The sequence below is a fragment of the Manacus candei genome, unplaced genomic scaffold (genome assembly GCF_025592945.1).
Source record: "Manacus candei isolate 608988 ecotype Guabito, Panama unplaced genomic scaffold, ASM2559294v1 h1tg000019l, whole genome shotgun sequence".
In the NCBI taxonomy this organism is placed as follows: domain Eukaryota; kingdom Metazoa; phylum Chordata; class Aves; order Passeriformes; family Pipridae; genus Manacus; species Manacus candei.
In genome coordinates this window covers 8,341,341-8,347,818 of record NW_026138067.1, presented here as the reverse complement: position 1 = coordinate 8,347,818, position 6,478 = coordinate 8,341,341, and positions in this window count along the sequence as shown.

Sequence of the window (6,478 nt, the reverse complement as noted above, 5' to 3'; positions counted from 1 at the left end):
ATTTTGGAAATTCTTCACATTTATAGCTCAAAATAATACAGCAATCAAGAAATCAGCATGTTTCATCTCAGACAGTAACAAAGAAATCTTAATCTCTGACTGTTATAATAATCCTTAAAATATTATTTTAGATACTTTTTGGCCTTTTAGAGAGCATTTTATATATATATATATACACACATATTCGTATATATTAAAATAGCTGATTTTAATCGTCTTTATCAATGTAGGCAGCATTTTGACATGTGTGAAAACCAGCCCAGATCTGCTGTACAATCCAGCATAACTACAGTGTCTGACAGACAAACAGTAGTTATCAATCTGATTGCAAATCCCTTATATATATATATATATATATATATACATTTTATATATATATATATATATATATTAAGGCTTATTACTTAGCCTTATATTATTTAGCCTTGTAATTTTTCAGGAAGTGAAAACTGTATTGGAAAGGTCCTATATATGAAAAAATTATTTTTAAATTTTGCTGAGTTTGGAAGTGTATAAAGAAAACAGTTCTTTACTAAGAGGGTATTCAGACAGTGGAACAGGTTTTTTAGAGAGGTTGTGATACCTTTCAGTGTTCAAGAGGCATTTGGACAATGCCTTTAATAGCATGCTTTAAGTTTTGGTCAGCTCTGAAGTGGTCAGGCAGTTGGATAGATGATTATTGTAGGTCCCCTTGAACTCAAAAAAAGTTTAGTCTGGTCTAATCTGGTCTAGTCTGCATAGATATTTGATTTGATGTAAATAATTTTTATCCTTTTCTTTTTATAAAATCTTGACATTTAACATCAAAGTGTTGAAGTCAGAGTACCTTAGAAGGTCAAAATGTGTAAGTGTGAACATTAACTGTGCTCAACTCATTAGGATCAACATTGCCTAACTGACAAGGCAGCATGTCCTTCTTTAGAAATGTGGGCTCACAAGCAGTGGCATATCATTTTGCATTAAATTATGAGGTCTTCATGGTGCTTAGTGTGCAGTTCAGAAGAGCAGCATGTGGTATGTGCTGTTCTTTCTGACTTGATCTGTTGAGAGTATATATTGAAGCTTAATACTATTTTCTTCCTTGATGTTAAGTAGTAAATACATTACAGAGAGGAAAGGAATAGCAGTGACTTTTTATGGGAAGAGCCTATGACTTTGAACAAAATGTAAGCAACACCATTACACACAGGTGCCCTAGTTTTGCTGCCATAAGCTTGCACACAGAAATAGCTGGGTTTCCTTTTCTGTGCTATCTTCATAGGAAAATGAAAGCTGAAATTCTCATTTATATTTTAAGTTCCCCATGCCAAGGATGCCCACGGCCATGTGCTCCACTGAGCCACACTCAAATTCTGCTGCATTCCACAGTTAACACTGCTGAAGTCAGCATAAATAAAGTACATGACCTTGAATGCCAGCTTTTACTCCAATATAGATACACGTAGTCTCATTTGACATTTAATGGAATTATCTGAATCATATAAGGAGTTCATATGGACTTTCTCTATGAATAATTTTTTGGTTCTAGGTGCTATAAAGGATGGATATCTTAATATATCTAGCATCTGGGAAATCAAATATCCTCTCAGTTCTTTATTGTTTCCAGTTTTGTCACAAAAGCACATGTAATCTTTGCTGTTCAAAAGACCTAAGAAAAGGTTCTCCTTAGATTCTTTTTACTTACACTGAAATTATATAAAATGAGTTCATTGAATCCTTATTTGATGAAATTTATGATTCTCAGAATGAGTTCAGAAAAAAATGCTTCTAGCAATAACCAGGTAGGGTTTTAAGAAGGAAAAGATGCTCCATCTGTTCTACCATGCTTGTTTACTTTAAAGTCCCCTAATAATTTACAGTAATTTTCTCTTTCCCCATCAGTACTCCACAGGGAAGGCTGTGGTACTGCTTAGCTCTACTGGGAACTGGAGTTTGAGTGCACAGAATAAGGAACTACACAACATTTTTTCCACAGTAATTGTCTATGTGCCCTCTTATCCCCTAAAAATTATGAGGTAATTTAAGAAATCTTACCCTTTATAGATTGAAAGGCTACTCCTCATTCATTTTAGAGAAGCAAACAATTCCAAAGCCAGTTGCTGGAAAGCTATTGATGTACAGTAGCATGTTGATGTATTGGTTCAGCTTAGAACCATCTTGTGCATGGGGAGACTTATGATTAGTGGTATAATATGGGATATTCTGAATCACTGGTCATACTTATCAAATTTTATATATCTCAGAATTTTGTACTATTTTTATATACTCAAGATCATGATTAGATTTTAAATCTCTACAGGTAGGAAATAAATAAAGCAGTGTGCATAAGTGTATAAGCATAAATTAGTCTTCAGAAAGGTTAAATTTAATACAGAGATTCTAAAGTATCTTAATTTATTCAAGTAAAATACAAACAAAATATTCTATACAAAAGGGCAACTGAAACAAGTGTTCAAATTTTTCAGCTGAATTAGAGGTTGAACTTTCCTGATCTGGCAGAAGGGTGATGTAATTCAAGACATTTTAGGCTGCATTGAAAAATAGCTGAATTAACTCAAGTGACTTTGCATCTATAATAAAAATAAGCATGAAGCTCACCACTATAGCTCAATTAATGCAACATAACTTGCTACATTATAGAAGCTTTGTGCCTGACTTCTTTCTTTTATTAGGATCATTTAAGGACCAATTTTAGTATATGGATAATTTGCTTCATCACCTGTGAGGAAGGAATATGACAGTAATTTTGTACAGCTCTCAGCTGTGCACACACAGGTTTGACAGTAAGAAGATTCCATTCCCTGCTTCGCAGCCCGTGCTGACTATGGAAAAGAACAAGATGTCAGGCTGTGAAATTGTAACTTTCCATTGCACCTGGCACAGCCTTAGAAATGTGCCTAGAACACAACCATGGTGACTTCACTGGAGTTAGTTTTTTGTGCTTTTACAAGTAAAGATAGCATTGGGTTTGAGGTTTATGGAGTTTTACAGAAATTCACTAATTTCTGATCTGCCCATACCAAAGACATTAACTGTAATAAAAACAAATTATAGGAGTTGCAGAACTGTGAGAGACATATATTATTTACTTTATTAAAATTTATATATTGCAAAAATAAATTAATTGCATTTGTCACATCAAATGTGTAAGGGAACAGAAGAGGAATTTATTATGAACTCAATTAAATTACTTTGTACAATGACAAGGAAGATCACTGGCAACATAATATATCCTCTTAGACCAAAGGTGGTTAAAGAGATAATTCACCTGACAATAATGAGCTTTGAGATTATAAATATTGGTTATTTGCTTCGGAGCTGCTATTTCTCGTAGAATTACCATACTAAAGTTATCAGTTTTGTGAAAGAATTAATTATAATTTCCTTTCTCCAGTATGTGCTGAATACATGTAAAGCTGAGCAATTAATAAATACCATGTGTCATTTGTATGCCATGGATTTTGAAAATGGCAAAAGAAATTTTTTCCTTTCCTTTCTGCGTTTGAAGATTTTGAGTATTCACAATGAAGGCAGCAAAATTACATCAATAAATATTAGCATAGAAGAGGTAAATTGACTCAGATTGCACTAACTGCCCATCAGGAGACCCTAAGTGCCTCTGTGAAAAATTGTTAGGTAGTGTGGCAAATTTCTTCAGTTCTCTCCTCATGGAAAGAATTTGACACTTGGTTTTTAATGTTCTTCAAGAAAATAACATGGAAAATAATTTTGGAAATTAATGTTGGGTTGTTTAGACAGGCATCTTTTTTTCTGGTTCCCATGAGTATTTTGCAACTGATTGAATGGCTATAGCAAATGGGCTGGGAGATTATCAAAGCCCTCAGGTGTTGTCCTTTCCTTGGCAGTGAGACAACTCCTAAGCTAAGGTAAAGGAAGTACTACAAGATCCAAGACAATGTACTCAATCATTTGGGCCATCAGCTATATGTGTGGGGACATGTGGAGGATGTATTTCAGTAAGTTTGTCCTCAGAGCCAGTGACCCAGACTGCGGGCTGCAAAACTGTCCTAGACGTTGATTACCTGTGCGCTGTGAAATCTCAGGTGGTTGTGCATCTGCCAGTCAAGAGAAGTCATTTTCCATACTTCCACTGTCCCTTCTCCCATTCATGCAGACAAGTCTTAAGGCCAGCTGGTGTCTTACATTAGATACTGAAGAAGCATTCATTCAGATACATGGATATGAAATGCTACTTCTTTTATGAGATTCTTTCTTCCTAAGTCAAAAGTTTAAAGCATTTTGGATCAGGATCTCCCTTGGATTTTTAAATAAACACTGCTTGATTAGTAATTGCAAATGATGCCCATATCTAACCCACTATCTAATTGTTAGCAGAGCACCACTCCTAGTACATATTCACCAAAAACTGCATGCTATTCTTTCCTCAGAAAACAGTAAATTCCTTTATATGCATTTCAAAGGTTGCATGGCTTGTGTCGCCTTCTTCTTTGCCTAAAGGAAGAGCTGCTGAATAGTAAACTAGTTCTAAATTCTTTAAAATTATTTATAAAGTTAAAAGAATTTAGCATGCTGATAAGGCATAAAAATCAATTGAGTTTTACTACAGATTTGTTAAGTACTAAGATTTGGAAGATAATCTATCATTAAATCTCAATAAGAATAGAATTGAAAATATTATTCATTAGATTTCTATGAGCCTAAATAATAAGTTAATTCAAGTTGCATGAGCTACAGTGGTGCTGTGGTGACTGGGTCACTCAAATAGTGCTAATTCAGTGAATTGATATAAAAATTGATAGTCTGAAAACTTCTGTACTACCATTAAATTCTGTAAAACTGAAAGTAGCACTGAATATTTTCCTGACCTACTTTTCTGCAGTATTTCTGAAAGGTGATAGTGCAAGTGGTTTGAATGCAGATGAGGGATTTAATAGGGAAGTGTAACAGATCTGATTACTATTTTTTAAAAAGCTTAGAATCTGATATCTATATTTGTATTAATTCAATTATATTACTTCAATTTTTATTTAAATGTCAGATGGGAGGAAAGTAGTTATCCTCCCTCTCAGTGCTGAAGGCTTTGGCAAATGAGTGTTAACTACCACAGGAATTTTTGCAGCACCCTAGATTATCAAGTTAATTGGAATTATCTATACTTTATTCTTCATATAGATGTAATTATTACATTTATTTTGATCAGTAGAAATTTCTAGCACAATTCATAGGAAATTTCAGAGTCTATTAAGAGAATGAAAAGTGCTTTTGCCCAATAAAAATCATTAGTTCAGATAGGTCAGGATCTGTGATGAAGCCCATGAAGGCAGATATGTTGGGCAGCTCTGGTCAGAGCAAGATTCTTTCTGTTCTCTGAGCTTTCCAGTTTAAAAGCCTCTGTCACACTTATGCAGAAGTTTGTTGCTACCAGTTTAGTCCTGTGAGTCTGCTCTGTGGTTAAAAGGTTTGACAGTTGCATTTGTCCCCCCAACATCTAAGTAAATCTTCAAGGGACTTTCTCTTCCCCTGCACAATTAACAAAAGTGATTTCTCTAAAACTGTAAAAATAGCTGGCAAAGGAAAAGAATATTGATAAATGAGTTCCAACTAATTTTTGTTCTTATTCAATATAGTAATAGCTCTCTAACAGTAGAAATAGATATGCATTAGAAAAAAAAATGTCTTCTTTCCCATTGTTCATACTGCACAAGGGGTGTGATTTTGGGTCAAATTCATATCTATGGAGACATTGGTGTGTGACTATCATTACTCTGAGAGAAAGACTGATTTAATGATTATAAAAAAAGTTGTTGGAATGAGGTGAGTGTCAGTCTCTTTTCCCCAGTAACAAGATGAAAGGAAATGGCCTCAAATTGCACCAGGAGAGGTTTAGATTAGATATCAGGAAAAATTTCTTTGTGAAAAGGGTTGCCAGGCATTGAAACAGGCTGCCTGGGGAAGTGATGGAGTCACCATACCTGGAACATTCACAAAATGTGGACATGTTTCACTTGAGGACATGGTTTAATGTTGAAAATTATGGTAGTGCAAGGCTGATGAACGGACTTGGTGATCTTAGAGGTCTTTTGCCAAGCTTAGGGATTCCATGAATCTATGATTCTAACATCCTGACTGGTAACTGGCACACCAATCCTATAGCCTGCAAATTCTCACTGCAGTGTCATTGTGGTTACCCTCGTGTGCTACTTTTGGCCTTTGGCTTTGATTGTGAATTAAAATGCGGCTAAGTTAGTTATCAGAGTAAAGTTGTTTTTGTGTACCTTTGTGACATACCCGTGGATCAAAGATAGCAAATCTCTGGTGAACTACAGCCTTGCATTTAGCTTATTCATGCTGGTATGAGAAAATGGCTGCCAAAAGCCTTGAAAATCACTCACATCTTCAAAGTAATTTAAACACATATTTTCTTTCTTTTAGATGCAAAGTTTTCTATGTGTATGTATTTACATATATATGATTCATTGACTCGTGTTTCATACAC